The following is an 11,784-nucleotide window of genomic DNA, read 5'->3' on the forward strand; positions in this document are numbered from 1 at the left end:
TAGCTGAAACCCTGTTCTTTAAGCACCATCTCCTGCCAGTCACCATGCAGTCGTTTCCACCTTCTGCTTTATAGTGGTGAGAATTATAGCAACATGACAGTGTTGCTTTACAGCTGGGGGCTCTAGCTGGTGGGTGTCATATATTCAGAGCCCTGGTTTCTCCGATTGATCATCTTATTCTACCAGGGTACCATCTCATCCCCACTAGAGTGAACCAATTAGCAATATTCACTTTGAAATGCTAAGTTTGGATAAAGAAGCCCCACTTATCTGCCAGGGAAAGCAAGCAGAATAAAAAAAATGTGAGGCTAGTGTTTTATTATTGAGAATTGGTCTTTGCACATGTGAATGGCACCTGCCAAGAGAGAAACACAACAATTTATAAACAAGAAATTGGCTTTTTTTGTTCTAGTAAGAAACAGCAGGGGACTGATCAGGTAGAAGAATGTAAGTAAACCTAGGCTGGCTCAGATCATAGGCCTACATAGTCCTAGCAACCAATGCAGCTGGTATTCAGACATGAGGTCAAATTCCTGTGTCTTAAGATTAACTATTTAAGGGGAAAGCTTACACTTACACAAGGGTGGGAATTGGGTAGCCTTTCAGATGTTGTTGCATTACAATTCGCAGAAGGCCCAGTTACCATAGAGCAAATATTACTGATATTACTGATATTACCCCTTACCGATATTACCGATATTATTGATATTATTATCTCTGCTTCCTTCCCCAGTGAAAAACACACCTTTCTCCCTCCAAACCCAAACAGAATCTGGATCTCATTTTGTATTTTACCCTACCTTTAACAGGAATTTTCTCCTTTTTAACACTTGTATTGTTTAATCTCTTTTTAAATTGGTTTTTATTTTGGGTTTTTATGATAGGGGGGAAGATAGGGATATGCTATTCTTTTTTAATCATGATTGTAACTGTTTGATGTTTTAATACTTGTTGTAATCTGCCTTGATTCCCTATCGGGAAAAGGCAGAATTGAAATCATCATCATCATCATCATCATCATCATCATCATCATCATCATCAAGTGAGGAACGCTTAGAACAGCACTCCAACAATATCTGGAGGAAGACATGATTCCCAACCTTGAAATATAAATCCAAGAGATTTCTGTGGGGTTTCCCTCCAGGTCAGTGGGTATAGCACTGTAAAAGTGACTATCATACCTTCCAACATTTCACAGATAAAAACTGGAATGTGTGTGGCCAAGCAACATCTTGAGTGTGGAAAAATAATTAATGAGGAAGAACACACAAACTAGGAGAGGTTGCAGCAGCTTGCTCTTGTGCACTGGGAAGGGCAAGACTCTGCCTCCTCCTCAATTCTCTCTGTGGTGTTAAATTAGCGCAAAGTACATTTGCACTTTGAAATCTTTTTGCAGCACTTGAAATAAGCCGAGGACAAGGAGAAAAGCAGGAGGAAAGAGAAACTGGGATATTTGAAAAGCAGCTAAAAAAGTGCAATGATAGAGGATTAACTATGACTGTTTCTTCCAAATTGGGACAGTTGGAGGGTATGGACTATCGCCAGCGAATAACCCATGCAGATTCAGTATAGGCCAAAGGCTAGGTGGTCCTTAATATCCTTTGAGTCACATCATATTTTTGGACTGCTTGCCTCATATGTGCTGTACAGACACTGGCCACATGAACAACTGCTTCCACATCTGGTGGCTTCATAATAACACTAGATCTTTTAATTATTGATATTATCTCAGATGTGTGCTTTTACTGGGAAGAACCCTAGCTAATATTTAATAAATTATTGTAAAGATGATGCTATTCATACTTGTACAAAAACATGTGTACCCTAATTTTCTTATTTTTTTCCTTTAATTATCACAAGGGAGTAGTTCTCTAAGGCTTGCATGGGACAGGATACTCCAGGAGCAGCATAGAGTACCTGGTCCCACAGCTGTCCAGACCAACTCCTGTAACATGCCCCTCCATTCCCATGACAAGCCAGCTGTCTGCACAAGTGTCTTCCTGAGCTGCCTGGAGAATCTGCCACCACTGTGGCTCACTCTCTTCTGAAGTCAGAACATGGTGCCCAGCCTTGATCACATAGCGGAGTCCCTCGTTCTGATCTAAGAGTGAGTGGCCTACAGTGGCAGATATGCTAGGCACCCCAGCAGGATGCCCATGCAGGCGGTCATGGTGGAGTAAGAAAAGAAAGCTTTGGATATTCCAGGAAGATCCAAAGTAACAGGTATGTTTACAAAAACTGTTTTAAGGGTTTTATACCCCAGTGCTGGTACAGGCCATGATGAACATTGTTTGGAATGCTTCCACCAGAACCAGGGCTTGGGACATGTGTTGTCCGAACTAGACAACACCAGGAGGAAGGAACGGGCCTTTTGGCCTATACAGATACGATTTGAGACAGGGTGGGGTGTTACACAGGGCATTATTAGAAAAAATATGAAGTGACAAAGCATATTTCTAAGTGGATTAACTGGGTCCCATGTTGATGACAAATTGGAATGTCATTTATTTAGAAAATAAATTGGGTGGATGTGTGCTGCAAAAAGGGACATGGGGGATGCATGTAGCCCATAGACTGCACTTTCTCCATCCTGGCCTATATAGATGGTAAAATATGAATGTATTTATGTATGTGAAACATGCCTTTCTTTCAAATAATGATAGGAGTCCAGATATTCAAGGAGTGGATGGTGAAATATGACACTTGGGATCTGATATAATGACTACTTCTTGTGCTGAAAGGATTTGGTCACTTGTCTTTGTTCTAGACATCTACTATTGGTGCTTTTTATAACTTTGTAACACTTTTTAAAAACACTTGAAACAAAAATGTGAGTTGCTGTAGGGAGAGAGAGCTGTGATCCTTGCTTTAGAGAATGTACATTTTCACTCACAGAGTCTTCCATGGTACTTTGAGCAGATGACATAGACATGTTACCACAGGCTCCCACAGAGCTGAGGGTTAATAAATGCATTTGCATTAAAATGCAAGGAGTAATGTAAAAACAAGATTTTTTTTAAAAGCACAAAGCTAATGGGTTTTCTGTGGGTGGGTGGGGAGTGATGGTACTAAATGGCAGTTGCTTCTTCAGAAGGAACAACCATTGGACTGATCAGCTTGTTCTTATTCAGCTGGTCCTTTTTTTAATCTCCCAACCAATTAAGACTGGGATAAGCAAATGGTGCTGAACAAACAGAGAGGTTCACAATCCTCAAGAGTTCAAATCAGATTCATCTATAAATCAGGAAGCAGACAAAGGAGGAAAGAGGCCTAAGAAACTTGATATAGACAGAGATCTTTCCATTTTAAACCTGAATACATTCAGTGGTGCTGGCATGACTGGACAGGAAAGTGTAGAATAATAGAAAACGTGGTATAGTAATAGAATGCAGAGAATTTTGTGGGCCGAATTGAGATGAATATGTAAGTCATCAAGTCCTACACAAAAGGCAGGATAGTATGTCTGCACAAGCTGTCTACCACAAATCATCCCATATATATACCTTATGTCTGTGCATATTCTCTTTGGGTCACTACAGAGGTTTGTATTCTTTTCCTCCCTCTGCAGCACCCAATCCCCTTCTGGATTTACCACCACTGAATCCCATTTTCAACCATTCTACACCTTATGGGGAGCAGGTAGGATTAGAGAATAATCTAGCTATGTCCCCACAGCTAGATGCAACACGTATAATCAGAGCTGAGATCTATAGGGACCCTCTGGAAAGCTCAGTAATGATATAATGATTTTGCATCTGGCAATGTGGACAATGACATAGCCAGATGCTTCTCTGATCCTACCCATGAGGCTTGGAATGGATAAGCAGGGGGCTTCAGAGTCTGTAGAGTAAGTCTAAGGGTGGCCTATGCTTCAGCCTAACATAGGTTCACATGTAGAATTACTATGCTACACACTGACCCATACAAAACTGCATTCTTTGGGTGTTACATCCTACACACACACACACACACATGGCTGGTTAGCTGCTTCATCTCAGGTAGCAAATGGTTTTGGCCTAGCTCTAAGATAGCCCAAACAAGGAAGTTTGCTAAAGATCTTGTTTTCACAGAGCAAGGAGCTTATCACATTACCTTTTAAACAGACTTCATCCCAACATGTAATTCACCACTGATTCTGCTGGGCCAGTACAATCCATCTGCATCCTGGGTCCCAGGCGTACTCAGCCGGCCAGTTTTCAAAGTTGTGAGCTTTCCAACTTTGAAAAAGGGCTGGCTGAGTGCGTCTGGGACCGGGGATGCAGCCGGGGTGTACTCATCCGGCGGAACTGGTGGTGAATTATGCGGTAATGCGATAAGCTCCCAAGAAGGGCAAAATATGTAAAAGGGCCTTTTACATAGTTGTACCTAAGCCATTCAAAACCCTCCTCCTCAGAGAGCTTTGCCTAAAACTTAAGGACTTTAATTGCTTTCAAGGCCCGGTACAGACCGCCACAAAGGGGTGGCCTGCACCTGCCCCTTTTTGCTCTGGATTGGGGCCAGGGCAACCTCACTGGCAGCACTGCAGCCCCAAAATGCCGCTTCTCCATGGCCCAGAAAAGGGGTGTCCTGGGGGCTTCATGTCCCTGGACACCACAGTCCTACAGAGGAGAAAGGGGTGGCCTCTTTTTCCTCTGGATCATTGGCAGGACTGTGTAGTTGCCGTGCTAATGATTCTAGAGCAGCTTCTTCCTGTGACGTCGTAAGGGCTGCGTTGCAACCCTTATGATGTCTCTTCTTGTTGTGGAAGTGCGGACACTGTGCGTCACACACGTCATCATGGCAGCCCCCCATGTGGATGGGAGGCCACCATGATGACGGTGTCTGCACATTCTAGGGTTTTGGACCACGCAGTTGCTGCGCGGTCTGGAACCCTAGAATCAGTGGCATTACACAGCTTTGTGCCCCATGTATATCAGGCCAACGTCAGACAAAGACCTTCATATTTCCCCATGGCTTTAAAATCATTGTCTAATAGTTAACCCTTTAGCTTTCTTGGGTTCCCTCCTCTGGCCTTTGTTTGCTTGGACAGTCCCTGATATTACCCAGGGCTGGCTCTGCCATTAGATAGAAAGTGGCCACTGCAACAGGGAGCAGCAAAAATTGTTGGCAGCAGCAAAAATTTGGAGGGGAGAGCTGTCACGTGTGGCTTTCTGCCTCCCACCAGATGTGGTCAAGGATATTTCCCCTCAACAGTGTTGCAGCAAGAGTCAATTGATAGTCCAGCTGGCTTTTCTTCATGGGGTGGGAGGAGCAATGGCACCTAAATGTATTGGACTATACCTGATTAGTGTTTATGTTAGGATTAATATCCTATTACTTTTTATTTTAAACTCACCCAAGAATGTTGTTGTTACAGAGTTTCCTATAAATAGTATTAATAATCAGAGGCTGGAAAATTCACTTTTTTGGACTTTTATTTCTAGAGTCGCCCATATAGCTGTTGGTCATGCTGCCTGGGGGTATCTGCTAGCTGTCCTCCAAAAAAAGTAAAGTTTTCAAGTTCTGAAATAATTTTTAAACAATTAATAACAGCATGTGGAGTTATTAGCTGCTGTGATCTTGTGGAAAACTTCCTGTCTCCAAATGAAGTCATTGTTACAAGACTATGATTAAAAAGAGTCACCCAATGGAAGTTTTTTTAAAAAAAAAAAAATCATATGCCATGTTTAAAGGCATCACAGAATACCTAAAGGCTCTTATCCAATTAGAATTACATTTGTACTGATAAACTGTTGTAGTTAGCACCTTTCAATCAAAGAATGCAGAAGTCCCTATGCAGGCAAGGATAAATCAAATAGTGAAACCCACTGTTTGATGAGAAATCTTTGGCACAGATCCATGTTATTGTTGTCAGGTCCTTTCAAATCCTTCTGACTTACAGTGAACCTATCACAGGGTTTTCTTGACAAGATTTGGTCAGAGTGGGATTGGACCCGCCTTTTTGTGACTTGCTCAAGTTCACCCAGCGGGTTTCCATGGCTCAGTGGGAATTTGAACCCTCATCTCTCAAGGCTCTAGTCTAACATGCAAACTACCATACCATGCTTGCTTCCATGCATGCACATGTAAATTTGATCCAAGACAGGCTTCCTATTTCCAGCTCAAATAGGACAGAAGATTAGACTCCCCTGCTATTTCCTTCTCCCTCTGTTTGCTGATATATAAACTTACCCAGGAAGAAATGGGAAATCAAAGCAGGAGCATGGCTATTGTATGGAGGAGGGATGAGGGGCATTTTCCCTCCCAAAGAATTCAATCCCTCCCATTACATTTTTCATCAGTCCCCAAATTTCTAGCATTGCAGAGAGTGGGTCACTGAAAATTGTTCATCCCTAAAACTCTTTATATTTGCTGTATTTACATTCTCTTGGGAACTTTGTCTGTCCCTTCTTCTTTGTCTGTTATGTATTTCTAAATGCATAACAGAGGTTTTAAGTTACAACAGTGTTAGAAATTTGGGGACTGAAGGAAAATTCATTTGGCAGGGCAGAATTTTTATTATGGTGGAGGAGGAGCATTTTGGTAACTATATCCCTAAATCTATCCCAGTGGGACCAGAGTGTTTTCAACCTTGAAAAAGTTATTTGCTCTTGGATCGTCACTTTGGGTCAGGAATGCTGGTTGCTGTAGTCAAAATGTAACTTTTCCAAGCTCAGAAACACCCTAGCTGACTAAGAGGCACTCCCAGAATCCCACCCCAAGTTGCAATCTAAAGGTAATTTCCCCAAACTTTGCTTCCCACCCACCCCTAGCTCTGGGAAGCCAAATATAGAGAGCATCATGATCTGTATGAAACACTGCCCATAAAAGAGAACAGTTGCTATGTCAGATAAGTGTATTAAGGCATGTTTTTGATGCAATTATTAAAACAGAGCTGGGAGGAATACCATCTAGTTCCAGTTCTGACAGGTCCCTGTCAAGCTGTTTTCTGTAGGCCTCCAAGGAATAAGATTCTAAAGCCTCCATTAGCAGTCCGTGTTCACTGCTCAGTTTACAGTTTATGAGAATACCCATGCTTCTTAATATTTCTTATGACAAACCCCCACTGCATATTATCCAGGCTTTGGTGACTCCCATTTCTCCTCTTTTTTCTGACATTCTTTTAAATGAATTGCCTGATCTCCCTAATCTTCCTTTCACTAGGCTAAATATATCCAGAGCCTTCAGCCTTTCCTCATATGATCTGCCTTCCAAAACAGCAACTTTCCTCACAGCTATAGCTTTCTTTGGAACTGCTGTTTCTAATTTCTGTGTCACACAGAAGCTGCAGGCACAATAGCCACTTGTCAGCATCAGCCCTATGCCCACTGCCGTTAACTTTTACTGGTGAGTGTATAGTACATGGCCAAAGACTACAGCACTTTCTATAGTCCACTAGTTCCAGTGAGCAAAGCAGATGTAGCTGCATTGACCAAAAAGGAAAAGGTGGTGTAGAAGACTGTTGTTTCATGTATGACCAAAGGTACTTATTTTTTTCTCACCAATAGAAAAAGATTGGCAACACCACATATGCACAAACATATACATTGGAAGAAGAGATGTGATTTCATGCCAGTAGTGGCAGGTGGCATTAATGTCAAAAAAGTGGTGAATCTACTCTAGGGTGTGGTGTTGTGCCTTCAAGTGGATTACAACTTGTAGTGACTTTAATAGAAGGCTTTCTTAATGAGCTTCATTCAGAGGGGGTTTGCCGTTGCCTTCCTCTGGGGCTGAGAAAGTATGACTTGCTCACTTCCAGCCAGTGAATGTCTAGGGCTGAGTGGGGATTTTAACCCAGGTCTCTTAGAATCCTAGTCCAACACTCATACACTGGACCATGTTGGCTTTCACTCTGGGGTTTAGCCTGATTTAGATCTTTAAAGGAGCTGTCCATGGTGCTGAGCCTATTTTGGGCACAAGCTTAAGCACCCTTCATACCTTCTCTAAAGTTTGAACTGAAACCTGGAATGTTCTGTCCAAGCAGACATGGAAGGCACTGCTACCCCCTAAAGCTGACCTTTCTTCTGAGGTCTACCAGGCACTGCTGTGTTGGCTTGATCCACTATTGCTTTGTTTATACGGATTTCTTTATTCTCAGCGGTTCCTAACAATAGCAACACATTTTGAATTTGCCTTTGTACCTTTAGGAAACATCAGTCTCTGGCAGTCTAAAGGTGTATAAACAAAAAATAAATCTGATGAAACCCTTGGAACACTTCAGAGCTTTTCCAGAGCTGGGAGATAATTAATTGACCCTTGACTTTTCTGTTGCTAAACACCTCTGTCCCCATCCTTCCGGGACTTATGTTTGCTCTTCTCCTTCTTTTACTTCTAAAGGATCTACACACATAAAGATACTGAGGAGCTAGCATTTCAAATGGAATACCAGGGTCAGCTTCCCAGCTTCCTACACTGTGGAGTCAACAGGATACTCTGGGATTCTATCTTTTGTAGAGCCAAAGGGGCAAATCCACCTGAGACTCCAATTAAAAGGGAGACGAACAAGGTGCTAATTAAAAAGCAAGGCCCAACAAGACACTGGATGATACATTCAAAAAAGACAAAACTTCTGTTCTCTTTAAAAATTAGTTTGCTCTTGGCTGCTCTCTTGTGCTCTTAGAGCCATACTGAATCTCTGTTTGATGCTTTAGATTAGTCTGCTTGATCCTAATAGTGAATTCTTGAAACAATGGAAACTAGGATATAACTAAGCACTGTTTCTTGGTATAACCTGTTAGCAATATATCAGCTGCCTATGTGCTTTTCTGATTTCAAAAATTGTCTATTTTTACTGTGTTCCCTGAGCATTTAAATGTAACCTTCTATATAAGAAATATTAACTTAGTTTGAAATTTTCCAGTATTACTCAAGTTACCCTTATCTTTCTTGCTATTTGGTGTACAGATGTTTTTAAAGAGAAGTTGGCTGGAGCCAAGAAACCCCAAAGGTAAAAGCTTAAGTGATGTTAGAGTCTTCATTGACTCCACAATTATACTATTTCACACAGACTCACATCTTCCAACATTTTTATAGATAGAAAACCAGGACAAAATGGGGCCAAACTACCTCTGAGTATGATCAAGATGACAAACATTACTGATGAGGGTGAGCACAGTTTGCTCTTCCCTGGGTCTACAGGAAGGGCAAGATTCCACAACCTCCTTTCCCCTCCTCATGGTGAGTTAACTGAGTGCAAATTACTTTAGTAATTTGAACTCAGCATGCAGCAACTGAAATAAACTGAGGACAAAGGAGAAAGCAGGAAGTAGAGAGCATGGAACGTTTTAAAATCAGCTGAAAAAGTGGGAGGACAGAGGATTAATTTGGACTACCTCTGACAAACTGGAAGGGTATGCCTTGAACTTTCAACCCACTGGAATTAATGGTAAAACAACTGCAGTGGCAAAAATAACAGCAGTTACTTCATATATGTCTGATAATGTTAGCCTGGATTTGGTTAAACTTCACAGTCAAGGGTGCTACAGCCAAGTAAGCTAGATCACAGAGAGCTTTATCGCATTGGGCTTTAGGGCCGCTCTGAGAACGGCCCGGCAGGAAACAGAACGAGTGGGGGACGGATTTTACCGCACACACCCGTCCCTCACTCGTTCCGTTCCCCCTCTCTTCCCTTCTCATTCCGTTCCAGAGGGAACGCTTTTTGAGAACTGTTCAGAACAGTTCTCAAAAATTTCCCCCTCTGGAACAGATTAAGAACGGAAGAGAGGGGGAACGGAACGAATGAGGGACAGGTGCATGCGGTAAAATCCATCCCCCACTCATTCTGCACTCGTCCCTGCTCCTTCCGTTCCGTGCTCATAATGGAACGGAAGGAGCCAAATGCGATAAAGCTCATAATCATAAAGCTGGAAGAGACCACAAAGGCCATCCAGTCCAGCACCCTGCCAGATGTTGTTTAACTGCCTAAATACTCATAGGGCCTATATCTCATCTGATCTTGGAAACTAAGCAAGATCAAGTCTAGTAGTTCTTTGTTGAAATACAAGGTGATGTAGGCTATATTGTAGAGCAAGGCAATGCCAAACCAGCCCTGAGTATTCCTTGCCTAATAAAAACCTATGAAATTCATGAGGTCATTATCAGTTGACAGTTGAGTTGAAGGCACATATACCCAGATAGCAGGGCAGTTCTATATATGGAACCATAAAGCAGATTTGTCATTGATTTCAGAAACTTAAACTTTCCAGGATAATCCTGTGGCTGTGCTTTGCCCAGTACATGTATCCTTCCAAATTCTGAGTAACACAGGCTTCTTAACTATGCTGGGACCCACCCACCTCCCACCACAAGTTCTGAAGTATAATTCACTTCCTGAGGCTTCAGCAAACCACTTTCTTTCTTTCTTTCTTTCTTTCTTTCTTTCTTTCTTTCTTTCTTTCCATACTATTCAGCTTGAATTGCTAACAGGAAAGTCTACCACAGCCCTGGGAAAATATTGGCTAAGGAAGGCACAATGAACTTCCAATTCCTCCAAAGAAAGTATGTGACAATGTCATACTCTGAGATAAGGTGATGGCATAGGCTTCAGCTTAGCCCTTGGTGCTTGGAATTTAGAAGCTGTCACCAACAGGGAAAGCATTTAAAACAGATTAAAAACCACACACTTCAGACCACTTTGACAAAGCTGCCTTTACAGATCACAGCAAGGAGGATCTAAAGAGCTGATAGGCAGGGATTTCATGACTAAGAAGACCAAACCCCCTGTTCGTAAAAGAGGGATGGAAAATTCACCTCTAGGAGGTTTGTCAAGATTTGGAGCAATGTAAAGAAGAACTTCATGGCAACATAAGAAAAGAAAAACCTCTCCTTAAGAGCTACTAGGCTGCTTTATGCCAAATGTTCGTAATCAGGACAGTGCAGTGGGTTAGTATACAGGCAAATCAGGTTCATATTTGACCATGAACTTCATAGAACATGTCTACCATTGACAGTTTCCACATGATAATTGGGAGAAGAGATGTGATAAGTCCTTACTATACATGCCACTGTTGCTCAACTGATGCTGAAATCTATACCCCATGGATACAAGAATCCATTAATGAATGTGGACTAAAGGAAATTAGAAGGTCATCCAATAAAGCTCTTATATGGATACAAATTTCTCATGTTCTGAAGACTACAAGGGACACCACTTTAAATACACTGTGCCAAAAGCTGAAAGGACATGTGTCTAGTTTGTGCCATGAGGGGGGAAATGACGGTAGGGTAAGAAACACATTTTATAAAATGAGACATGTTAGTTTCCAGGAAAACTAACAACCAAGAACCTATATATCTGTGGGTGTTAAGTGAACAGGACAGAGTCAGTATTGCTTTAGCTGGAGATCCCAGTGCAGCTTATTAGAAAGTTGAGGAACCAAATGAATTCAATGGCTAGAATTATTCCTGGAAGGAAGGAAGGAGTGAAAGAAAGATTCTCACACAGACATTGGAAAAGGCTTTCCTTGTACTGTACTGAGAAAGTCCCATCTGCTCCTCATTTTACAAGGATCAGAGTCTGTTCCTGAAACAGGGACATTTACAGAGAGGAGAAAGTTGTTTTCACCTGGTGAAGGGTACACAGTGAAGTGGGCAGAATGCTGACTTAGGGAGGCTAGTAGGTCTACAATGGGAGTTCCCTCACATTACACACCTGGCTGCCTCCTTCAAAAGTGTCAATTGCCTCCCTCCACATTGGACATTTACCTAACAGAATGACAGACAAGTGTAAGACACACACATATGTACACTCAGAGCGAAGGAAGGAAGGAAGGAAGGAAGGAAGGAAGGAAGGAAGGAAGGAAGGAA

At 42.0% G+C, this 11,784-nt stretch overlaps 1 protein-coding gene across 8 annotated transcripts in view; it reads right to left on the reverse strand.

Annotated features, from left to right (window-relative positions):
• The window catches only part of SYT7 (synaptotagmin 7), a 335,723-nt gene that overhangs the window by 62,410 nt on the left and 261,529 nt on the right, over nt 1–11,784 (reverse strand). The gene's annotated exons all lie outside the window — the stretch shown is intronic.

This window comes from Sceloporus undulatus, chromosome 1 (assembly GCF_019175285.1).
Source record: "Sceloporus undulatus isolate JIND9_A2432 ecotype Alabama chromosome 1, SceUnd_v1.1, whole genome shotgun sequence".
Lineage (NCBI taxonomy): Eukaryota > Metazoa > Chordata > Lepidosauria > Squamata > Phrynosomatidae > Sceloporus > Sceloporus undulatus.